At 41.0% G+C, this 26,808-nt stretch overlaps 1 long non-coding RNA gene across 1 annotated transcript; it reads left to right on the top strand.

Moving 5' to 3' along the window:
• Positions 1–23,329, top strand: LOC122465597. The gene is made up of 3 exons (XR_006290542.1): positions 1–714; positions 15,249–15,369; positions 18,279–23,329. It is a non-coding gene; the product is annotated as an uncharacterized LOC122465597 (long non-coding RNA).
• The last annotated feature ends 3,479 nt before the right edge of the window (positions 23,330–26,808 follow it).

Genomic DNA, 26,808 nt, shown 5'->3' with positions numbered 1-26,808 from the left:
GATTGTTTTCTCTAATTGACAGCCCTGCAAACTCAGTCTGGAATCAGACAGTCAACTTGAGTTCTTTCTGGCTCATATATTACACTAATAATAATTCTGGAATCAGAACTTAGAATCATGTTCTGTTCATCATGCAAAAGAAGTAAAAGAATCCGGCTCACTCTCTCATACCATAGTTGTGTTGGCTATTCTACTAAAAAGTAGTAAAAGCTTATTTTGCTCAGTGAAGTAAAGCAAAAATGACAATGAGTGCATGTGGGGATGAGAGCAGTTTTGTGTGGGTAGCTAACCTATCTTACTTACATGGCCATGTTTCCAAATGGAACTCCTTTTTAATGTTCATCTTGTGGACACTTTCTCCAGTGAACACTAAGGCGATGAAAAAAGTATTCCAAAGGTTTTGGAAGATTTCTGGCTTTTTAAAACTCCATCAGCTTAAAAAAGTTCTTAACTGCTGGGCCTCCAAAAAATCATGATTGTATTTTTCTTTCCCTTGGATAGTGATACAAAATGTATGAAGATTGGATTTTGTGATCAAACAATGTTTGTTGAAATAAGATACTTTTTTCTAGGTGCCTCTTAAAACTTTTCCATCAATTTTTACTTCAGACTCTCTGGAGAGACTTGCTGCTACATATGCAAATCTTGACAGAACTTACTATCTTATTCTTAAAATCTGAAGCCCTGAAGCCTACATCATGCTTTCTTTAGAAGGTAAGGTTAAGGGAATTTGTTTTTATATACCAGGAGTCCAAAAGGAAGATATTTGCTGGTTGGAGGTCCAGTCCTGGGTGTATTGCTGATGATTTAATTGGTAACATGATTGGTCACTTTGTTCCACATTGAAATAATATGGGTGAAGAAGTGTCAGAAGAAAGGATTAAATGGAACTCAGCCTGCATACATGTAGCTGGAAAATAGTTAACGTCTGTTAGATTACCATAAGAACCCCCGCAAGGTTACTACTCAGGTAGAGAAACATATACAGTGTAACAGAAAAACAGATAAACAGGACCTTGACTAAAATGAACATGAACAGAAAAATATTAACCTGCCATCTTCTAAGGCTGATATAGAACTGTTTTGCAGATTCTTGTATTCCTTTATATTTTCCTATATTATGATTTTTTTCTCTCTCTCTCTCTCTCTCTCTCTATCTCTATATCTATATCTATATCTATATATATCTCTCTCTATATATATATAAAATTCAGAAAAGATAAAAGATAGATCAGTAGTAATCTGCTGCCTATAGACTGGGATTCTAGGTGATGAGATCCTTCAAGCTCGCACACTCGATATTTTACGAAGTTAGATATGTGACAGTATGGAGACCCTAAAGTACTTTTATGTTGCATGGTAAGCTTATTCATTATTAGAACCCTACAAAAAGTCAGCTGAAAATTATATAACTAACGTCACTGGGAAACGCAAACTGCTCTAAATTAGAGAGTTGGGTGAGCTGCTAAAACCAACAAGTAACATTCCGACTGAAAATACTGCACTGGGATCCTGTTACAAATGTTTGATTTGTTTATTAGGGTGCATGAATCCAAACTTGATGGTCAAAGAAATGGAAATGTGAACTGATCACCAAAAGAACGCTGTTAAGGAAATAAATATCTGAACAAAAAAAGCAGGGGAAGGAAATGGACACACTGTAGCTCACTGTCATTTACACCTGTACGGTCCAATTCACCCTCTCCTCTGTTATTTATACCAGTCCCAAGTGAGCTTAAAATGCTCCCAGATCAAAATGGTAGCATTTTATACCCACTTTGGTCTGCTGTGAGTGACAACACAAAGTGCAGCCCAATGGGAAATCAGGCCCATAGAGTTAAGCAAGAAACTTTCCCACAATGTCACAGGTAACCAACACAACCTTGTGGTAATGATTTTTCACATTTTTTAAAATATATCTAAGTCAAGTCTCTTCTCTAAATCCCCAAGTGGCTTCGCAAAACTGGGCATAGGCTTCTAAGTCATTTAGGGTACATCTACACTGCAGTGAAAGACATGGGGCACAGCTGGCCTGTGTCAGCTGACTTGGGTTTGCGGGGATTGAGCTGCAGGGCTAAAAATTTCAGTGTAGATGTTTGGGCTTAACCGTAACCTGGGCTCTGAGACCACAAGTGGGAGGGCCTCAGAGCCCGAGTACTACACTGCAATTTTTAGCCCCACAGTCCACGCCCCACGAGCCCTAGTCAATTGACCCAGGCTCTGAGACTCGGTGCTGCAGGTTTTTTATTGCAATGTAGCCAAACCCTTAGGCATTTTTGGAGACTTTTACACAATATTTTTAACAATTTGACACAAATGCAATAGACACTTACAACAACATTTGTGGTTTTATTATATCAGCCAAGTGTGAATATGACCCTTTGTACTCCTGGTTTTGCTGGTTCTGGAGCATTAGCCAAAGGTTAATTAAGGAGGCATGACACTGCTGATACCTCCCCGTCGTTGCTATGCTGAAGCCACCAGGGAGTTGTTCTGTGAAATAGCAGTGCAATATGACTTCATTTTTGTATTCTGGTTCTTAAACAAGCCATATCCAAAAATCTATCCAGATATGCCCTACAATTCCATATTAAGTACAGTTTTAATAAATAGAGACTACCTGAAAAAACCAGCCACACTGTTAAACAGTCTAGCTTACTCTCCTGCTGCTTCCCCCTGCTAGATTAACTGTCAGGTCAGTATGTAGAGGTAAAAAGGAAAAAAAAAAAAAAGTGGCTGCACAGGAGGAAGGATGGTCTCACAGTGAAGGTACAAGATTTGGGTTCTTTTCCCAGCTCTGTCACCGATTTCTGCTGTGATTTTGGGAAAATCAGTTTGTCTCTGTGCCTCTCTTTCCCCAACTTTTAAAGTGGGATCCTTGCCTCATGCTTAGGAGACTGAATTCATTAATGTTTGTGAAGTGCTGTGAGATTTTGGTCCTCTGTAAGTGCAAAATGTTATTAAGGTCGGCCACTGGTGCTGCCTGTGTCACAGGGAGTTGGTCTCTCAGCTCCCTTGGGTGCCTTTGAAAATCTCACCCTGAACTATTCCCACTCTAAAGCTGTGGTCTTCTCTCGCTCGCTTGGGGAGAGTCCGATAACTCAGTATCTGTGGGTAAATCACATTTAATTATTTGTACGGTTTCTCACAGCTATACAACCTTTTTGTTTCAAATAGTGCAAAAAAATAAGAGTCCAGTATTGCAAAAAATTAAATAGTTGAAAACTGTGTGTGGTGTGTGTGTGTTAGAGCTCAAGGGGCTCAGAGGACTTGGCTTTGGAGGGAACTTTCAAGACTGGCAACAAGGGCCCTGAACTTTAAAAGTTAAAATCCTACACTGAAGATAAGACTCACAGGAGCCAATGAACATGATTTAAAAAGAGGTAATCTCCTACTGCTGTCACTATCACTTATCCAGCTGCATGACCGAGTCAACTCCAGCATAGGCAGTGCCTCCTGTCAGTCATTAAGAAGGAGCGCTGTGTGTGTTAGAGCAGACTCAGAGCAACACAGTAGTGGGTCAGCCAGATGAGCAGCAGGGGCCATGGAAGGAGGCTTTCTTTCATTTAAACAAATGGGCAAAGGGGAAGGCAGGGAAGAGAGAGGGGTCAGAAATGCCCTGTCCTCTTAACACCTCTGTTGGTACAGGAAATAGAAGGAATTGTTGCTCTCTTTTCCTGCAAGGGTGTGGGAGCTTCCTTCGGCTTATCCACTGCAGCAAAGCCTGGGAGTTGACTCTCAATCTCTGGGTATGAGGATGCTGTTTGTACTGCTCTCAAGCAACACTTAGCAGCTGGTTGTAATTATGTATTGCAGCTTCAGAGGAAGTTGCTGGCTGTGGGGAGTGTGCAGTGCTTGGCTGCAGATCTGCTGTTCTTAAGGGTACAATGGAGATGTACAGAGTAAAAACAGTGGCACAGAATGAAGGGGAGGGTGGAAACCTAATTATCCCCCACTTGAACTGGCTCCCTTGTTGAGTCATTACATGTTTGTGAAAGTCCCTTGACATAACATATGTATACCCCAAATGAAGTCAGATGAGGCAAAGTCACATTCAAATGCCAAGAACTCCTGCCACTAAGGATTAAAACTAAAAAACAAGCATCTGAATCCACCCAAAAAACTATTCTTTTTTGTTTTTTCCTACTACTCTGCATCAAAAAAAGTTTATACTGATGTTAAGCCTTTTGGAAAGAAAAAACTGCATCAGGCTGACATATTGTAATGACTATTTTTGGCCTTACCATTAAAAATTGCAGAGTTATAAATAGAGCTGTGCAAAATGCAGCTATTTTGATTTTTCACATGGGTTCATGCAAACAAGGGTTTTGTTTGTTTGTTTGTTTCAGTCCACCTGGGTTCTCATCGCCCCTCTACCTCATGCCAGATTTTGCTTTGAATGCAAAAGAACCCAAAAACTGAAAGAATAATTCAGCCAGAATCAGAGTTTTGCAAGATTCCGACCCATTTATTGTTCTAGGACAGTGGTTCTCAACGTACCCCTGGGGGTACACAGAGAACTACTGGGGGTACATCAACTCGTCTACATATTTGTCTAGTTTTACAACAGGACACACAAAAAACATTAGCAAAGTCAGTACAAACTAAAATTTCATACCCACAATGACTTGTTTATACTGCTCTATATACTATACACTGAAATGTAAGTATAGTATTATATTCCAATTGATTTATTTTATAATTATATGGTAAAAAGGAGAAAGTAAGCAATTTTTCAGTAATAGTGTGCTGTGACACTTTTGTATCTTTATGTCTGAGTTTGCAAGCAAGTAGTTTTTAAGTGAGGTAAAACTTGGGGATACGCAAGACAAATCAGACTACTGACAGGAGCACAGTAGTCTGGAAAGGTTGAGAGCCACTGCTCTAGGATCATCTAGAATTGGCCTAGATTCACCTGTAATATACAGTCCCTTTGGTGAATCTGGACAAAGTCTTGGTTTTGTAATGAAAACAAAAATAAGGCAAGTTTTTGTCTGGCTGTGGACTTTGTAACAAAAGCTCTGGTTATAAACCTCAGGAAAATAGCATTTAAAATTAAAGTGACCAATACATCTTAAGTAGAGAGCATAGCAGCAACAAAGTGTTGCTATCAAATCTGTACATCTGGAGCAACTGATCTAGATCAGTGGTTCTCAACCAGGAGTACACGTAGGGTACACAGAGGTCTTTCAGGGTGGGTATTCAACTCATCTAGGTATTTGCCTAGTTTTACAACAGGGCCCATAAGCACTAGCAAAGTCAGTACAAACTAAAATTTCATACAATGACTTGTTTATACTGCTTTATATAGTGTACACTGAAATGTAAGTACAATATTTATATTCCAGTTGATTAATTTTAGATTATATTATTATTGGTAGTCCATCACTGATGATTATGACAATAATAATAATAAATAATAAAACCTATGTGGGAAATTTTTAAGTGAGAAAGCTGTTGCACAGGGGCAGTCCCACTCTGATTATGGGACTGTGGAAGCCAGATTCCAGCGGCACAAAAAATCGTTATGGCTGGGGACTTCCTTAGCTGCAGTGGGTGACCAGGACAGCTTCAGAGCCTTGTCATGCTCTCCGTGCCCCACAGCACGTTGCTGAACCACTTTCATGGCCGCTGAATCACAAATTGATTTTCTCCGCTCAGTCCACAGAAACAGTCTTTGCATACTAGAGAGAGGCAGTTTCCCTATCTCACCAAGGGCAAAAGACCCATTGGCTACCCTCACCTGGTTTGGCCCACTTGGCAAAGCGGTTTCCTGGGGTGTTGCCGCTGTTGCATGCAAACAGCTACTTGGAGCCACAGGTGAGAGCTGGGTGTAGGTGTGGACCAAAGCGGATGAACTACTCCCAAAGGAGCATGACATGTTCCTCCAGTAGAGGGTCACATCACAAGGCAGGACTGTGTCCATATGTATGACCATCTGAGCAGATGATATCTGGAAATACTAATTTACCCAAGTCTTGCATGGATCTCCATTAGCTATTTCTTTGGAGAGCTAATGGGACAGAGTCCCCAATTTGCTCCCTTTGTGCTACTCACATGGTGCAAAGAGAGCAGAAACCTCTCCTAAATCTCTGTGGAAGATAACCCTGACACAGAGGAGTCCTCAGCAGCCATAAGCCCAGAGAGGCAGTTCACAGACCTTCCTCCCAGTAACACCCAGAGCAGGGAGCATAATGGAAGAAAGATGGGTGAGTGGTCAGCATGCAGTGTACTACAGTAATCCCCAGCTGTTCCTAGGGGACATACCCAGCTGGTGCTAATTGAAGCAGCCTTCATGATGCCTTAGCTTATGCATTGCAATGACTGCCTGAGATAGATAATCTGGAGCCTTAACCAACTCCCCCATACTTTTGCTCTGAGCAAAATCTGTACACAGAAAAGAACTTGCCCCAATGACTCTAAGCCAGGGGTGGGTAAACTTTCTGGCCCAAGGGCCACATCTGGGTGGGGAAATTGCATGCAGGGCCATGAGTGTAGGGCTGGGGCAGGGGGTTGGGTTGCAGGAGGGAGTGCAGGATGTGGGAGGGGGTGCGGTCTGCAGGAAGGGGCTCAGGGCAAGGGGCTGGGGCACAGGAGGGGTGCAGGGTGCATGAGAGGGCTCAGGGCAGGGGTGTAGCGAGGGGTGCGGAGTGCGGGATGGGGCTTAGGGCAGGATGTTGGGGTGTGGGATGTGGCAGGGGCTCAGGACAGGCTCAGGACAGGGGGTTGGGGTGCAGGAGGGGTGCGTCGGAGGAACAGGGCAGGGGGTTGGGGTGTGGGGTGCAGGAGGGGTTCAGGATGCGGGCTCCGGCCCAGCCCTGCTTACCTTGAGTGGCTCCAGGGTGGCAGCAGCACGCAGCAGGGCTAAGGCAGGCTCCCTGCCTGCTCTGGCCCCACACCGCGCTGCATTGGGAAGCAGCCAGCACCATGTCCCTGTGGCCCCTGGAGGGGGGCTGGTGGCTCTGCGTGCTGCCCTCGCCTGCAGGTACTTCCCCTGAAGCTCCCATTGGCTGTGGTTCCCCGTTCCTGGCCAATGGGAGCTGCAGGGGACGGTGCCTGCAGGTGAGGGCAGTGTGCGGAGCCATCTGTCCCCCCAGGGGCCGCAGGGACATGGTGCCGGACACTTATGGGAAAAGCGCGGGGCCCTTGGCACCATGGGGGTGGCAATCCTGTGGGCCGGATCCGGCCTGTGGGCCTTAGTTTGCACACCCCACTCTAAGCACTGTCTTTAGTGGTACTTTATTATTTCCATGCAAACAGAGAGAGGCACTTTCATACAGCATAGCTCTGTAGAGAGAAATAGTTTGAGGCTTACATGTAGAACACAAATGATCAGAATCATGACTGTTTCTACAGCAGGTACAGTGTTAGGCAGCTGGACACGGTTGGTCACAGACACGTAACTGGCTTGAGACTAGATAGGGAGGCAATTTCATTCTTTCTTTTCGTTGCTTTGTATAGGGTAACATAACTTTTAGTGATTGACTATGTTTAACATATGCTGAAACATAAAACACATACTGTGTAATATTAGCATATGGATAATGTATCTTAATGATTTATGAAAATAAATGATGTCCTTATATTTATGATTACCAAGATCACCTCACTGTGCCTAGCCGTAGTCTCACAGTTGAGACATGCAATGGGGATGTCTGAATGGGCCCCAGTGTCTGTGTGGAATTTATAGTTGCTGAGGAATAGCTTTAATGTAATTGCCTCTTTTGTCCCTACTTCAGCTTGTTGTCTCTTCACATGAGGTCTTTTGGGCAAGCTTCATCCTTTCCTTTATTTCCTGCTCCTTTTCAAAGATGTCTTCTTCCATCTAGAAGTCTATCTTCATTGATAAATAGCATAGTAGTTAATGAGAGTAATAATCAGAGCATGCCCATGCAGTCAGGTTTTTTTTAAATCCACAGGCCATGGCCAGTTATAAAGGAATGTAGCTGGTGAGTACTTAACGATAGTTTGCCAGTTTTTAAAGAGACACTGTCATCAACTCAGAAATGTAACCTTAATAACAATTACTTTAAAAAAAGTCATCCTCAGTCTGAAGTTCCATTATCTTATCTAAAAACAAGAACTATAGCATAGCTACAATCTCAGCTGGGTGACCCACCAACCACAAGCCTCAGGTGCTGTTTGATTGCAAGTACGTGTGTCCACAAAACAAAACAAGACCAGCAAGTCTAAATTTTGTTCTACCACCCTTAGCAGTGCCCTTTGAAGGCAGTTCTTTTCAGTGCCTCTTAAGGGCCTACAGCTGGAATACATATTTGTGTCAATAAAGGTACTGTGAGCATCTCCGTGAAGATTTTCACAATACACAGATAGGAACAGTCCTTTTATAGCTCATATAGTGCACCAACAATTTATGTAGTGGTGCTCTGAAGTTGGGTTGAGGTACCTGGAGCCATGATGCACTTTGGAGCAGCTGGAAACATCTTCAAATCTTCAAGGCAAAGATTAAAACAGCTACCAAGCTATAAGCAACTGTTCAGGGCCTCTTTTCTTATAGTGCTGCCAGGGAGTAAAAAAATTCAAACAAACAAATACACCTCTCTGTGTTACTTATGGCCCCCATCACTACCGTATGTGAGAGCACTATGATCTTTAATGTACTTTATCCTCACAAAACCTCTGTGAGGTAGAGAAGTGCTGTTGTTCCCATTATACAGTTGGGGAAGTGAGGTACAGAGAACTTGGTAGAGACCCATGGCACCTAAATCTGCCTAATTAAAGGCCCTGTTTGGAGACATGGTGAACAACTGCATATCACAGATTATCAGCGTTGGAAGGGACCTCAGGAGGTCATCTAGTCTAACCCCTGGCTCAAAGCAGGACCAATCCCCAATTTTTGCCCCAGATCCCTAAATGGCCCCCTCAAGGATTGAACTCACAACCCTGGGTTTAGCAGGCCAATACTCAAACCACTGAGCTATCCCTCCCCCCCTAGGTATGTTAGCAACAAGAAGAAAGTCAAGGAAAGTGTGGGCCCCTTAATGAATGAGGGAGGAAACTTAGTGACAGAGGATGTGGAAAAAGCTAATGTACTCAGTGCTTTTTTTGCCTCTGTCTTCACGAACAAGATCAGCTCGCAGACTACTGCACTGGGCAGCACAGCATGGGGAGGAGGTGACCAGCCCTCTGTGGAGAAAGAAGTGGTTCGGGACTATTTAGAAAAGCTGGTCGAGCACAAGTCCATGGGGCCGGATGCGCTGCATCCGAGCGTGCTAAAGGAGTTGGCGGATGTGATTGCAGAGCCATTGGCCATTATCTTAGAAAACTCATGGTGATTGGGGGAGGTCCCGGATGACTGGAAAAAGGCTAATGTAGTGCCCATCTTTAAAAAAGGGAAGAAGGAGGATCCGGGGAACTACAGGCCAGTCAGCCTCACCCCAGTCCCTGGAAAAATCATGGAGCAGGTCCTCAAGGAATCAATTCTGAAGCACTTAGAGGAGAGGAAAGTGATCAGGAACAGTCAGCATGGATTCACCACGGGCAAGTTATGCCTGACTAATCTAATTGCCTTCTATGACGAGATAACTGGCTCTGTGGATGAGGGGAAAGCAGTAGACGTGTTATTACTTGACTTCAGCAAAGCTTTTGATATGGTCTCCCACAGTATTCTTGCCAGCAAGTTAAAGAAGTATGGGCTGGATGAATGGACTACAAGGTGGATAGAAAGCTGGCTAGATCGTCGGGCTCAACGGGTAGTTATCAATGGCTCCATGTCTAGTTGGCACCCGGTATCAAGTGGAGTGCCCCAAGGGTCGGTTCTGGTGCCGGTTTTGTTCAATATCTTCATTAATGATCTGGAGGATGGTGTGGATTGCACCCTCAGCAAGTTTGCAGATGACACTAAACTGGGAGGAGAGGTAGATATGCTGGAGGGTAGGGATAGGATACAGAGGGACCTAGACAAATTGGAGGATTGGGCCGAAAGAAATCTGATGAGGTTCAACAAGGACAAGTGCAGAGTCCTGCACTTAGGACGGAAGAATCCCATGCACCGCTACAGACTAGGGATCGAATAGCTAGGCAGCAGTTCTGCAGAAAAGGACCCAGAGGTTACAGTGGACGAGAAGCTGGATATAAGTCAACAGTGTGCCCTTGTTGCCAAGAAGGCTAACGGAATTTTGGGCTGTGTAAGTAAGGGCACTGCCAGCAGATCGAGGGACATGATCATTCCCCTCTATTCGACATTGGTGAGGCCTCATCTGGAGTACTGTGTCCCGTTTTGGGCCCCAAACTACAAGAAGGATGTGAAAAAATTGGAAAACGTCCAGCGGAGGGCAACAAAAATGATTAGGGGACTGGAACACATGACTTGTGAGGAGAGGCTGAGGGAACTGGGATTGTTTAGTCTGCAGAAGAGAAGAATGAGGGGGGATTTGATAGCTGCTTTCAACTGTCTGAAAGGGGGTTCCAAAGAGGATGGATCTAGACTGTTCTCAGTGGTAGCAGATTACAGAACGAGGAGTATTGGTCTCAAGTTGCATTCGGGGAGGTTTAGGTTGGATATTAGGAAAAACTTTTTCACTAGGAGGGTGGTGAAGCACTGGAATGCATTACCTAGGGAGGTGGTGGAATCTCCTTCCTTTGAAGTTTTTAAGGTCAGGCTTGACAAAGTCCTGGCTGGGATGATTTAGTTGGAGATTGGTCCTGCTTTGAGCAGGGGGTTGGACTAGATGACCTCCTGAGGTCCCTTCCAACCCTGATATTCAATGGTTCTATGATATCCCACTGAAGTCAATAGAACTGTGGGTACTTGAGCACCTTTGAAAGTCTGGTGACTTATTTACAATATTATATCTAAATATTAATTTAGGTGCCTAATTTTAGTTAATATTGACAAATTTGGCAGTTTTCCAACCACATAATTGTTGTTTTTATTAGCATTTTTCCAAAGAATCCAAGAGGCACAAATCCATGTTATTGACTAATAGCCTGTAAAACCTTGCCTTAAAACATAACATTTTTGAGTTATGAGAGTTCAGAAAAGAACCTGAAACCAGACAATTTATTTGTTGGCACTCTTAGAACTTAAACAGCTGGATTCCCCCCCCCCCTCCACCATTTTACAAAGAATTTGCTCCTAGGCTGAAACCTTTTAACTAGAGCATGTTTTTACAGCCAACCTCTAAAGTCCTCAAAGTACAGGGTTTACAGTATAATGGAAGCACTGACAAAGCCTTAACTGTAGCAATGGTATGGATGTTGCTATAGGTTGATAATATCCAGAGTTATTTTTTCTCATTAGACATAAATTTAATAATTTGAAGATACAAGAAAAACTTTCCTTTTGGTGGTAGGAGTGATAATGGTGGAGAAATGGTCTAAATCTATTTTATGTAATATTCTTTTTAATAACAATGTCTATTAAAGACATCTGTTGAAAGTCTGTAATGCTGATTTAATAGGGAGAAAAAATAACAGTTCTTTAGCAATCCTGTCTTCAGTTTAACATTATGAACTGTTAAGAGAGGGTTTATGTGTACGACATTATTAACTGGAATTCTGCTCAAATTGAAATCAGGCCTACTGCCTTGACTGATCCTCAGTATGTTAGGTTTTTACAATAAAAACTTTTAACTGGACAAAAGAATTAAGTATAATTTTACATTCATTAGGATTTTCAAAATTCACCAGGCTGTGCAGAGAAATTTCTAATCACCTATATTCTGACTTGTAAGATATGACCTCTCTAGCAATATAAAGCTGCAACAAAAAAATCATTGATTTACTATACCAGATCATTACTGTAACTATGGAGAGAGACAGAGAAAATCCACCTCCAAAATGATTGAATTATAAATTGTAATAAAACACCCAATATTTTATACATACGTTGTCAGGTTTGAAAGACACATGTTTTAGTTACAAGAGGGACTAGGGCAGAGGGAGTTGGAGACAGAGGGTCCAAAGGCCCAGTCCTGAAAGAAAGCGTACTTATAGAAATTAAATACTGAATTTAAATTAATCATGTTGGTCCCTGGCTACGTTTAACATCACTGTAATTTAATTTTAAAATTTAAATGATAGAGATTAAAACAAACATAAAACATGTCTTTTTATCACTTGAATTTGAAGAGGCCTCATGTTTTCCATGCCTGTGGCCTTGATGATTTTTTTGGCAGCACTGCCAGTGATAAAAGGAATAACTCACCACTGTCAGGGAATGTGGCTGTTTCATCACCTGCATGAAAGGCCAGCATAACTCCATGGTGATTGCTGTCTAAATGAGTTATATAGTTTCTTCATATACTTTTTGACTGAAAAGTGATAACTCAGGTAATGAATTATTTGGCATTCATTTCTGAGAGAATCTGCTCTTTATTTTTACAAATCATAGAGCATCTTTCACGTATCCATTTTTAAAGCAATTCTTTCATATAGTCTACAGTGAATTAATTTCTAATATGTCTTTAGATTAGCAAATGGACAGTAAAATTAGACTTCTCTATCAACCCTTTGCTTTGTTGACCATGAGAGTTGAGTTCCAGAAGTAGAACTGAAAAAATTTGAAATGTATGCCAAAAGGTGCCTCTTTTCTAAACTAAGCAGGGCTGTCACTAGGGAATTCACAGCAAGCAGTAGAGGCATTTCCAATCTTTCCCCAAAAGCAAAATGCATTAACTGAGGAGCCAGGGACTGGAACCCCTGGAAAAATGGGGGTCGGGGGCTAAGGGTGTGGAAGTGTGTGTTCCAGTTGATAAGGGAAGCATTTTAAATGACAGCCCCTTCTAGAAATGTTACAATGATTAATACAGCCAAGGCCAGCCCTATACTATCTGACCCTAGCTGTACTGGTGCTCTAGGCAGAGTTTTTATGGTGCCCTAACTTTCAAATCAGCAAGCCCTTCATCTCTTTTTATTCTGTTCCTAGGGCTAAGCTCTCATCGCTTATCACTCTTCTTCTCCCCAACTTCTCTGCTTCTCTTCTCTTTCCCCTTGCGAAGGTGGGGAACTCATCTTCTGACAGATCAGTTTCCTTCCTCAACCCCAAATCTGGGGAATATGATGCGGGGGTACAGAATCTTCTGAGTAAATGATCTTTTTCTGCAGCTCCCACTCTGGGGATGGGTGTTTGACTGCAATGCTTTTCAACTGAACAGCTTCTTCCAGCAGCGATATTTCTCCTAGAGACATGGTTCCCCCTTGACATGTAGCATCTTATGTACAATAGCTACCTATCCATCCTATGGATTAAACCGCCTGGCCTGAATACGTATCACTAGACACAAAACAAGGCAAACTTTTACAAAGACAAAAACGGAGAAGTGTAATTAAAACAGTTACACAATTTAACACATACATAGGTTCAGAATGTCGTTATTACAGATTTAAACACAAAATACACTTATTTAGGTTATAAAGCTGTTGTACACAAAGCTTACTGTGTGTATTTGATCTGTGCTATGGGGCTGACTGGATTTAATATGCTTTGCCATTGACTTCTGTGGGAGCAGGAGCCAGCTCTGTGTGTAGTTATGAAGAAGAGTTCTGGGTAGCTCGGAAGCTTGTCTCTTTCACCAGAAATTGGTCCAATAAAAGGTATTACCTCACCCACCTGTGTGACTTTACAATAGTTTTATTTGTTTAGGCCCCCATGTTCCCAGATGGCTGGGGAGTGCTCAGTACAATCCTGTCGTTCACAAACTTGCTTTTCTCACTTTTCTTACAGTAAACTATTTACATCTGAAAAATCTGTATCCTACAGCTGATGCTGCATTTACTATTTATGTTAAAACGCTTAATCCCACCTCCTTGAAATCTTCCTCTTTTTTGGGTCGTTGTTGTTATTGTAGGCCAAACTGGCAGTGACAGCTATAATTAAGCTTTTTAATATTCATATAACACAATAATGTCCAGAGGCTCCAGTCAGGATTGAGACCTGTTTGTGCTAGGTGCTGTACAAACATACACAAAAACACGGTTCCTGCTTTAAACTGTGTACAATACAAGTAGAGTCTTCATTTGGACCCCAGGATGTTAAAAGGGTGTATCTTCTTTCAGTTCTCTTCTCCTCATTTTGAAATGACAGTGCATTGTTGTGCAGGTACTCTCATGTAAGAAGTGGCTTAAAGAATTCCTAAACTGTCACCAAGTTTGGAATTAGACAAAAAGAAAATAGCAATGGAAATGATATAATGTATCCACACAGCAGATAAGTGTACAGTAAGAGCTAAGAGACTGATCCTGCAACCCTGACAAAAGTAGCCCAGTGGACTTCAGTGAGGCTATTCACATAAAGGTTGCAGGGTCAGGACCTAAAGGTGGTCACCAAAAGCAAGTGAGAAGAGATAAATGACAAACGGGGATGCCTTTCTTCACTTTCTGTCTCACTCTCATTTCTTATCCCTTTCTTCTGACTTTTAGTTTTCCCATCTATCCCCAATCTTCCATTATATAGGATTTTTAAAATTATGCTTTTTACTGTGAATTTCATGTTCGTGAAGGAGGGGGACTGATAGCCGACATGAACCAGGTAGTCTGTTAGCAGGAACTGCTGTGTAGCTTCCCCACACAAAAGGGAGCCCCCGTTACTGCTCAGTAAAGGACAGATAACCCTTGGATCTCAGCTGCACCTCCAAATTCATTGCACCAGTTGAAGCGGTGCTTTTCAAAAATGCTGCTGGCATCAGAAAGTTCTAGGGCATGTTTGAGACTCAAAGCTGCCTGCTACACCTGATTGCGCAGTAATAGGGACACATCTTGTGGGAATGGCATACGCTCTACAGATGTAGGAGGAGGGTTCAGAACGGATCCTGGTAGTTTCATTGCTGTTTCAGTGAGGTTCCTTTGGTATGATGCCCACTTACTGGGGGCTTGTCTACACTACTGCTTAAGTCGATGTAACTTACGTCGCTCAGGGGTGTGAAAAAGCCAGACCCCTGAGCAATGTAAGTTACAGCAACTTAAAGCAGTGTTTACACTGCGCTAGATGCTTTCCTGCCAGCATAGCTTCTACCTCTCGTTGAGGTGTTCTCCTGTTGACATAGTGTGTCTTCACCTGATGCACTACATTATGTTGCATGGTAGTGAAGACAAACCCTCAGTCTAAGGTGGATCCTCCCATGTATTCTAAGATTTGGCTCTCGTTATATTAGGGATGTGCAAAGGTTCTGACATTCAAGTCTGAATTTGTATTTGTGATCCTGACATTCAGGTTTATTGATGATCATTTTTCTACCTGACTAAAACTCTACTTTATTTCCTAATTCATATTCTTCCCTTCTTCTTAGCAGAATTTGCCAGTCATGACAAATTATGAGATGGTTTTGTGGAGACCAAAATAAGACCATTGAACACATTTTCACTCATGGCCTGACACAGGAGTTGAACCCAGTGCTCCAGAAGTTAAAGGTTAGTGATTTTTAGATCATTTAAAAGTGATTGCATAGAATCATAGAATATCAGGGTTGGAAGGGACCTCAGGAGGTCATCTAGTTCAACCCCCTGCTCAAAGCAGGGCCAAGCCCCAATTTTTGCCCCAGATCCCTAAATGGCCCCCTCAAGGATTGAACTCGCAACCCTGGGTTTAGCAGGCCAATGCTCAAACCACTGAGCTATCCCTCCCCCCAATAGAAGGGGGGACACAGTTGCTCTCAGACTATCCTCATCCTGTTCTTTGTTGAATTTGCCTTGCAGAGGCAGTGCTTTCTGTCACTGATTAAGAGGAGACATTGCTTTCAGTTATGCTGATTCAGCAGCACTAAGAATCAGTAAATTAGCAATGACTGTAAGAGAATTTTAACTATTGGTACAGTACCAAACTTGTGTTGTTTTAAATACATGGAGATGAAATTCCATTATGTTACTCAACCAGGTAGTTCAGTACAGATGGCAGTGTTCTTTCTGGCTCATAAAACCAGAAATGGGGAGTCTGTGCACCCAGATTTTGGCTTCTCAGTGCTACTGCTACAAAGTGATAACCAAGGGATGTGTAAACAAATCTCTACAACTAATACACATTCTAATGGTCTGTTCGTTTAGTAGCAGAACTGTGTACAGATTCCAGAGAAATAACTGTCTGACAGTTAAATGTTTTTCATTTGGGAATAATACTCTCTGTCCTTCTCAGGTCTCTCCTTGTCTTTCCCATATATGCACAGCATTAGATGCCTTTATATACCTGTGCTAACTAGTGATAGACTAACACCTTTTCATGGATCACATGATGCCCTTCTATGCTAAAAGGTACTTAAGCCCCAGTATCAGCTGAAAGTTGTGACAAACACTTAATGCAGGAGTTAAGACCTCGCATGCCTTCGTATACAGAGGGAAATTTTGGTTGCATCTGGCAGTGGTATGGCTAAAGGAGCAACATAACTTGTACCAAAACAGTCAAGATGAACACACAGTGAACACACACTAATTTATAGATATCCAGGCTCCCTAAGAAATACATCAGGGAGTTTCAGACTAAGTACAAAAGCATTACTAGAAAAAGTTATGTCTGTCTACTATACCATAATACTGAAAGCATGAATAAGTGCAACTCACTGCTAACACCACAGCTTAAACGATTCAGCAGAAAAATTTCAGTGCATTCTTCTCTATGAGAGTGAAGTTTGGAGCCCAAGTTTAACAGATAATTATGTCAATTGGGACATAAACCTAGTTAAAGGAAACTCTATAACTACAGACTTGCAAACAAAATCTGGGTTCGGCATCAATGGCTACAGAGCAGAACTATGATAATGCCACCCGCTCAGCCAATTTAAAGACAAGAACATCCAACTTTTGGTGCCATTTCAACCAAAAGAACAAAGTGCTCGAGGATAAAATACCAAACACAAATGAAAACATAGTGCACTCCACATCGCTCATAGATCACAACAGCATTAATTTGACTAGTGACGCAGATAACCCCACCCCAAACCAAACCATGCTTGAGAAACAAGCTAGTTTCTAAAATGCAAATATGCATATGCAAGCCGCTGTAGGGAAAAAAAGACAAATAATTAGATTTCTGTATCTCCACACGCAGACGTATCATACTAGCAGAGCGATTCACCAAAATGAAATGTGCAAAAGTAAGGCAGAATGTCACTAAAGACAGAACAAATGGCATAATGCAGAGGTGGAAAAGAGAAGACAGAACGCATAGAGAAAATGAGAGAGGAATGACTGTGCATCAAATACAATGAAAAAGCTGAAATAAGATACCTGCTTTTGAAAAAACTAAACACACACGCATGTAAAGATACTACAGAAAAGTTGAAGATATTTAGCTATCTTGTTTTCCATGTTATGGAGAATTATTGTTACTATTGATAAGTCGCATATTTAAGCAATGATGGTGCTGCTGGTATTTTTCAGTCTATACTGCTACATTTCTCCAGGATATGTACCATGCAAACCATGGGAACATATGGCCTCATGTTTGTATTGCATTATTCAATTAGGGTGCCCTACTGAGCTATGAAATACAAAACCAAGCTGTAGAAACTAAACAAATTAGCTGAAAATATCTAGTCCCATAAAAACATGCTATGTTACACTGTTACGACCCATAAGAACCCTCCCCCAGCACAACATAAATATTAGTTATACATATATGAAAGAGGCAGGTGGAAAATAACAATCTATTTACTTCACTCATCAACATTTATTTGATTAAAAGTAATAATTATTTGACTGAAAATAACACCAAAACATGTGACTGTGAATAAAAGAGGTGCCAATGTGTGTACCAGACTGGGTTCTGATATTGGCTTTGCCATTAACTTGCTCTCACTTAGCTGTTCTGTGGTTCAGTTTCCCCTGTAAAGAGGGATGATAATGCTTGTTTACGTTTGTAAAGGGCTTTGAGATCTATACATACATGCTAAATATTATTGTTATAAAACAGTTGGGCCTGATTCTGATCTCATGGATGTACACCAGAGCAAGTCAGGAGTAAGGTAAATGAAGTTGCACTAGTGAGATCAGAATCAGGCCAGGTGTGGTTTGGTTTCAAACAGGAAAAAAATGGACAATGTATTTATAGTTTTCAAAACCCCTAAATAATAAGCTATTGTTTTAAAGCATTAAGTACTGCAAAATTGAGGTAAGCTGGTAGGAGTCCTGTATGTCTGCTGAATGTCCTGAGGTAGCAGCAGTAGCTGAGGAAGGAGTATGAGAGCAGGCTCTGGTTTGTATCTGGTTAATTAGTTTATCACATTTTGGTTAATCTGACCCAGCATTGGAAAATGATCATCTCTGTCCTTTCAGTGATTTCCCCCATCTTATTCTGATGTCTTTCTCATGTGATTTTTTTCTATCTGCAGGGAAGCTTTCCCTGAGTAGCACTTTCCAAACACAGCAATGCTTCGACACACTGCAGTGAAAGCTATCTGAAAGGTATGCCTATCAAAGGTGGGTCCTTTAAATTTAAAAAAAAAAAAAAAGAGAGAGAGATTAATGCAAAACAGGACTTAATACCTCTCTTTAAATATCTTATAGGTGGGGTTGGAAGCACAGTATATTATTATGGTTGTCCAGTACTTCTCATAACAAGACCTTGTTCCAGTTGCTTATAATGTTGCCAGACTTTAACTCTTAGAGCTGAAATTTTCCATGCTGGGTGTCTATTTGAGGCTGAATGTTTGTGAAAAATTTCAGCTAAAATGGTTTAATAGTTTCTGAGAATGAAGCTAGGAATAAGACATTATTTTGCCCACATTAAGACCTTTCTTTGAATGGAAGCTGATGGGAGACCGAGATCAGATGAAGTGCTGATGAGGAGACTGGGAACAAGTGGCATGGGTGGAATGAGATGAGGGGACAGAAGACAGATATGCAGAGGAGCTAGAATGTGGGGGAAGAAATGGGACTGTCTGGGCAAAGAGATTGGGACAAGGAAGTGGGTAGGGAGGAAACACTGAGATTGAGGGAGACTGGAACTGGGAGCCATGGAGGAGGAGGAACGTAGGCCTGGGGGCAACTGAAGGCTATTAGAGGAGACAGATTGGATGAGAAGCCAGGATGGGAGAACTGGGATGGCTTGGCAAGGAGACAGGGACAAGAAGATTGGGGGGGCGAGGGAGGCTGGGAATGTCTGCTATTGCTCTCATTTACATGGTTAGCCCAAGTGGCAGAGGCCTGTGTGGTGCAACTAATGGTTCCAGCCCTGCTGATGACCCATATGGATGTCAATATGATACCACAAGATGGAATTTCTGTTTTTGCTCTTTGCTTTATTAAAAATAATCTACAAAACTACACACCCACACAAAATACATTCAAAGAACATAAATGTTGTAAATTCAGGCATTCAACAGTTAGGAAATGCTTAATTAAAATTACCTGTGCAACATTAATTTGTCCCCCTTGTGCATATATGTGATGATACTGTCTTTAATTTCATGACCAAATGCTATTTTCTCCACAGGACCCCTGCTTCATTCACTGCACAAAATGGCCCTGCTGTGGGGATGAATCAGGGTTGTGTCATGAAGGAGGCTGTTGTCTGTAGGATCCCTGCTTTATATGTTGCAGAAGTTGGAAGGTGTGTAGTGACTGGGGCAGGTGACTGCAGGAAGAGAAAGGATAGTCTCATGGTTTAGGTAGTTGAATGCTGCCTTGGAGAATTGGATTCTATCCCTACCTCTGCCATTGAGTACCTATCTAGTCAAGTCATTTAAACAAAACTTTTCATGGGTGGTCACTTATTATGTATTCCTTTATTTTCTGGGTTCCTGACTAGAGACCCTGGGGTCTGATTTGCAAAAGTGCTGACCATTCACAACTGCAGCTGAAGTCAGTGGAAGCTGTTCTTTGAACACAGTTTGAAACTGTCCATTTCACAAAAGTGCTATTTAATGCTAAGTATTCTCAAAAAATCAGGTCCTAGATGTCTCATAGTGGAAACTTTTTACCTTATTCTCTCTCTGCTTCAATTCCCCCATCTGTAAAATGGGGTTAATAATATTCCTCACCTCACAGTGATGCTGTGAAACTAAAATAATTAATGTTTGAGAAGCGCTCAGATACAGTAGTGATGGCTGCCACAGAAAAGCCCCTGAAAAAAAAAATTTGGCACTCAGAGCAGGGTTTAAATAGTGCGCAGCATGAGAGCACACATTGAATGACAAGGAGAAAACAAAATATCAAATAGCTGCTCATTAAGTGAGCACTGTCCATTCTGTGAACTGAACAAGACAGGGGTCCTGTGGAAAAACCAGTATGTTATGATGTAATTAGAAAATGTATCATAATTAGACCTGGGCAAAATTTTTCAGACAAATAGTTTATTCTCTGAAAAAAATGCCATTTCAGTTGACCTGAAACTGTTAGCAAATGTGACACAAATTTGCTGAATAGTTACAGACAACAATAACAAAATCAGGCTCAATTAGCAAGAGAGGTAAAGGTGGTGGTGGTTGCCCTCCCTATAAATTTTAGGCCAGTGGATGTGGGAGACCCAAGTTGAGTTCCCCCTGCTATGTGATATGGAGAAGGATTTTGAACTCGGGTCTCCCTCCTCCCCAGGTGAGTGCCCTAGCCACTGAGCTATGGATTATTCTAGGCTCTCTCTCTCAGTCTCTCTTGTTAAACTAATCAAGTATTTTATACAAAATGGAATAGTCATTGGGCCAGAGCAAGAGAGAGACTGACTCCATAACCCAGTGGCTAGGGCAATCACCTCGGAGGGGAGAGACCCATGTGCAAGTCTCTGCTCCAGTGAATATTTAATTGTTTATATAGAGTGGAACAGCTTCAACAGGAGAGATTGAGAGAACCGCCCCCACTCCCAAAGAATAGCCAATAGCCTGGTGGTTTGGCCGCTGAGCTGAGGGGAGCCCAAATTGAAATCCTCATCTACGTCAGTTACAGAGGGGAATTGAACCTGGGTCTCTCACATCTTGACTGAGTGCCCTAACCAGAGGGTTAAAAGTTATAAGGGGGGGCACCACCTCTTTCTCCTCTGAATTTAGCCCTTTAAAAATCCCCAGAAACAAAATGCTTCGGGTTGAATGAAACATTTTGTTTGACTTGAAACAGACATTTTCTGATTCGCTGAAATCTTTCTGAATTTTCTGATTTAGTTTGACACAAACAGATTTTTTTTCTGATATTTCAGAACTGCCAGCAACTTGAAAAATCAGCTCTAATTATAATGCATATGCACAAGGAGGCCAAATTAAGGTTGTGCAGACAAACTTAATTCTGGCATTTCTTAACTCTTGAGTACCTGACTTTGCAACCTTCATAAAGTTCTTTTAATGTAGCTTTTTTGTGTGTAATATATATCTCTATTTATTGATTTTTATCTATAACCTTTTCAACAAAACAGTGATATTCTCAGTCAGCACATTGGCTGGATAAGGGAAATATACCACTTACCTTTCCATAAGAATGAGCATATATATCTTCCAAAGAATTGCCACTGTGGAAAATGGTCTTTACTTCCAGTTCCATATAATTTAAAAATAAAAAAAAGTCCTGTTTCAAAATTAAATTTGATTGCCTATGCCAAGAGTCACAGCACAATTACCAGTCCTTTATATGAAGGATGGAAAGTAGCTTTGAATAGGTTGTCAATATTCTGGCTTGGAAATTTCAAAATGGTCACATTCTCACTCTAAAACTATTGTAAATGGCTGACCTTTAGCATCAATTGCCATAAAGGGAAATGAAATTAATCTTCCCTCCTGGCTTTTTTATTCACTAGACAGGCTGGAATTGTTTAAAGTCTGTTGTTGTTTAAACAAGAGTCTAACTAAACTGAAATGGGCAGAAGGTTTTATCCAGGAGACCTGAGGAGCAATGGGCTAAAATATAGGGAGGGTGCATTGAGGACAACTAGGGCCTCCAAACTGAAGGCCAGATCTGCTCTTGTGTGGGAATATCTACTGTAAGATACTGGAAACCCTATGAAGTGTCCCTTGTAGGGTGTCCCTAGCATTGTTCTTTCCAAGCACAATGTTGAGCCCCCCCAAAACCAGAAGACCCCTGAGCTCAGAGTGCATCTTGACAGGGGCTTGGGCCACATGGATGCCTGTGACTGTTTTTTCTTCTCTCCTGGCTTTCTGTTAGCCCTTTTCAGGGACATCTGCCCCAGCTGGTGGCCTCAGAGCCAGAATCTCACCAGAAGGATGGGTTTCAGAACAGAGTTGTAGGGAAGCACTGCATTAACGCTGTTTAACTTTGATGGGATAATGGGATGAAAATGCCCAGTCTGGGTCCACTTCCACCTTATCTCACTGCTCCACATCTCTGTAGAGATACTATCTAGGGGTTTCCGTGCAGCTTGGGTAAAGGGGTCAGAGCACCACAGAATGGTACTGTTCACTTTCCTGGGCCCCAGCAGGAATCCACTGTGTTTTTGTCCTCTGTGTCTCCATGGTACTTGTCTCCATGTCCTGTGCAGTCCTACAGTTTATATAATTTATGGGACCTTGTGTTAATATTATGCTAGGTCTAGAGTTAGAGGTAGCTTTTGAATTTGGGCTATTGTGATAGAAAGCAAAATTGCAATTTGATACATTTTCCCATAAGGGTTTGGGCCTGGGCCTCTGGTGCTGCTCTAGTGATGCTTTGTAGGTGAGGAGAAGTTGGTCACTTGCTATACCTTTTCAGGACTGGTGGTTACTATTAATGGTCACCTGACAACCTGAACTGTTTTCTGAAGCTCATTCAGAAATTCCCACTCCAACAGCACATGAAAAGTCTTGCTATAATAGCTCTAATTATTTGTTTGTTTGTTCTGGTTAGAAGAACTATCATGTGTGATGTAGTACTATCTGAAATGTCATGTGATGTCTTGTGGCTGCTACTCTTGGTTCAGTAAAATCTGGATTTAAAAATAGCCACACAAAAGGAAATAAAGAATTAATCTCTCATCTGCAAATATGTGGTAGGCTACTGCTAGCCTCTCGTTGGAAAAAGAAAAATAGTCCCAGCTGTAGAGGAACGGCTCAAATAATATGGGAGATTGTTATGGAAAAATTAGTGCACCAATTACATACCCAGCAAAATAGACAGAGGACAAATGGATACTTAGATATGTGGTTACAGTTTAGTCAGTACTCGGACGAAGTACATTCACCTGTAAAAAAAGAAAAACAAAACCTCCAGCATGTGTCCAATTTTTTGAATATTAACATCTGATAGACATGCCTCATCTATTAAATATGCGTAATCAGAGATTTCATTCAGTTTAATAAAATCGCTAAAAATGACATGTCATGGGTGTTGTAATGATATCTCTATTTCTGCATAATGTCTCTTTAAACAAAAGCTCATAGTTGTAATAATTGTTGGTTTTTGTTTCTGATATTAACCTGGCAAGGATTTGTAAACCTATTAAACTTTCTGTATAAATAAATATTTTTTTTAATCTATCCAATCTGCCTGAAACAGTGTCTCATGCAGTAAAGAATAAAAGCAGTCATTTTTTTAGTTTTGTTTTTAAATCCTTTTTGCTCATTGCTCTCCTCACTGCTGGCTTTAGATAGTTTTCTCTTTGATTGCTACATGAAATAAGTAAGTGACAAAGAAATAAATAGTTGGGATTTTCAGATCTAGCTCCAATCCCCCAAAAGAGAAGAAAATGAAAAATAGTCTTCTCTAAATCTTCACATCAACAGTGTTTAAATAGCTGTTTTTCCCTATACTATCAGGTCTCTTACTATTGCAAATAAAAACTCACCCTTTAAAATGTCTGTTTTATTTTGGCTTTTTCTAACCAGTCTGAGTTATTCTCATGGATTTTTGCCTTGAGTACAGTAATAAATCTGAACAATCTTTTAATTTTGTTGACCAAATGTAAGGAGCCACAACACAAATAGTCTTGCCAGATTTCACCTACTCATTTATGACTACGTAATATTTATATTAGTTTTCAGAGGTCCCACCCAAGATTAGGGTCCTGAGGTGCTAGGCACTGTACAAACACATCTGAAGACATGGAGAGCCAGGTGGTGGAAACCTTGTAAGAGCAGTGATCTTGCTGAATGTCTCCTTTCTTGAGTTGAATATCTCATGAGATCTGATGTTCTTATGAGACTTCTGCCTTGGACCATATAGGAACAAAATCTAGATAATAGACTCCCTTTCGTTTTGGGTCCTTCCTTGAAGCAAACAACATAGGGATGGATTTAAATCTGAGGATTTAAATCTGAGACCCCCACAAAAAAATATTTAGAGATTGGATTTGAAGTTCCAGTTGTGACCTCTCTCTAGTCAGAATAGAGCCACTAGCTCTATTCTATTTTGTATTCCTTCCTCTTATTCCTCTAGGCCTCAATTCAGCGAAGTACTTAAGTACATGCCTAACTTGAAGCATGTGAGTTGTCCCATTGCAGAACCTTTTTTGAATTGGGACCTTAGGTAGTAATGTTGAGCTAAACAAATAGAAAAACTCAGAAAACTCTTAGGTGCCAATTCTGCAAAGAGATGCATGCAGGCAGACCATGTGCCTATACCAAGCCCTACAGACGTCAATCAGTGGGGTTCTCGGGTTCTCTGAAGGTGCAGGGATAAACCAGATCAAGGTCTCAGTTTTGTAGAGTAGAGACAATATGGGCCTTCAAGACCTGGCATTGCTTTGACTGCTCTAGTATGATGTCTTAATGGGTAGACAGACATGCCAATAATCGCCTAAAAGCACTACTATTTACATCAAATTATAAGAATTGCTAGATTCTAGATTATCATGCTAAAGGTTTTATTTTTATGATGGTTAATCTAACTACCTCTGGTTTCTCTGTTGCCTGTTTTTTCACTTTCTTGTTCTCCTCCTTTTCAGCTACTTCAGCCTTTTCCCCTAAACACTTTAATTTCTTTTGCACCATACTTAGTTCATCGCTTCCAGAACTCCTACAGCTTTTGATGTTCTGGAAGCCAGAACTCATTTCTAGCCCAGCTGTCTTGTGAGTTTCAGCCATGTTGCTAAACTGTAGTTGTGTTTCACAGATACTTTTCTGAAGTATTTTTTTTATCCATCCCCAGCTTTATGGTGGCATTTCCCCTGCTCTCCAGTGGATATTATTGTTTCTTTTCGCTAGAGCTGTATTTAAGGAACACACAGTAAAATAGTTTTCAGCAATAACTGAGATAACTCTGATCTGTTCAGTTAACAGAGCAGAAGCCAAATGATGTTTCTGGAGGAATCTTTACAGAACATTTCTCTGTGTGTAGTAAAGCTTTTTTTCACATTTCCCAAATGTCTCTGTTAACAGGTTTTTGGAGTTATATTCAGTGATTGCATTGAGTTGTTGATACCACTTTAGCCTTCCAGCAGAGGAGCCCTTACTATGTCATCCATCGATTTAGACATAAGCCATTTAATTACTGCAGAATCCTTCAGAAAGGTTTCTATCCAAGCAACCATACTGAAGGTTAATCGGCAGCCTGCTCTGGGTTGAAACTTGCAGCCATAACAATTGCAGGTCCCAACCCGATTGGGAGCACTGGGCACTAAACTGTGGTCTCTTGAGTACGGGGTGATGCATGTCTTCACTGCATTATGGTATGTTTAATGTTGTCCAACTACTGGGCAGACAGCTCAGCAGGCAAAAGAGTTGTTTCAATGTGTTTACACAACACATTTTTCATGTTATTTATGAAGCTCCTCCTACTAATATGACTAGATAGATTATCTGTAAGGATGTAATTGTTCTAAAGCCATTATTGATTAAATGCTGAGATGAGTTATTTTTTCAGAAACTGCCACTGGAACAAGCTTAGGCTGTACTTGCTGTCAGCCGAGCAGTGTTGTTTTTGTGTCTTCCCCTAAATTCCTCTCCCAGCTGGGTTCTTTCATATTTCAGCATTAAAATAGATTCTTCCTAATTAGACAAATCTCTGTCATGATAATCATCTTGAGAACTTGCGTGGTATTTTCATATCATATCTTTTTGCAAATCAGGCGTGTACTTTATAATTTTTCAAAATTGTAACTCACTGAATAGCTCCTTTAACTGGCAATTGTCTCCTATAACTAGTAATTAGTGTCCTGTCAGTTGCTATCAGTAGGCATTAGTGTTCAACTGCTGACATCAGCAAATTCATCATATCACTTATAATTGTGATATATATTTCTTTGAACTATCCAGTTATTAAGAAGGCTTTCTAAAGATGATAACATTTGCATGAAAGTGTATAAAGCAGATTTTAAAATCACACAAGCTAAATTACTACATAAAAAGTAAGTCCACAGTCATAGACTTAGTTCTGGCACACACATCTATCATAAATCCATAAACAAGTCTGTGCTCCTTTCTGATTAGGGAATGGAGTTGTTTGGTCAAGGTTATGGAGAACATCTGTTTTAATGACAGCAGTTAGTACTAGAGCAGCACTCTGAGACCTCTCAGGTTTTGTGCTATCAGGGCCAAATCCTAAAGTTCTTTTTCAGTTTTTATTCACTCGTAGGCATTAGCTTACCAGCAGTTTTGCCTTGAGTAAAAATTAAGTTTAAAAACTTCAGGACTTTGCCCTGAGTGTTTATAGAAGTTAGTACTCCTCTTTATAAATATCCTTTGATTAAAAATTACACAAAAAATAAATACAGAAATCTAATCCCTAACAAAAACACCAGCTGAAAATAGTTTGTTTTTGAAATCTGGTCACTGAATTACCACAAGTGTAAAATAGGACAGTATTTAGGTAGCAGTTTTCAATTATTTTCTGATAGAACTTAGATTCAACTGACCATATTAAAATATGAAGATAATGCTGTATTTTCTTATAGGTATAATGCAGAAAAATATAAACACATCAACTGTTGGTGCTGAAATGGGTGAGGAAATATAGTGATATACATTTACTCAGCTCCAGTTAAACCTCTCCCAAATAAAAAAAAAATCTCTT

Source organism: Chelonia mydas, chromosome 4 (assembly GCF_015237465.2).
Source record: "Chelonia mydas isolate rCheMyd1 chromosome 4, rCheMyd1.pri.v2, whole genome shotgun sequence".
Taxonomy (NCBI): Eukaryota; Metazoa; Chordata; order Testudines; family Cheloniidae; genus Chelonia; species Chelonia mydas.
The sequence above is the reverse complement of the archived record's forward strand: the minus strand, read 5'-3'. Positions and strand labels throughout refer to the sequence as shown.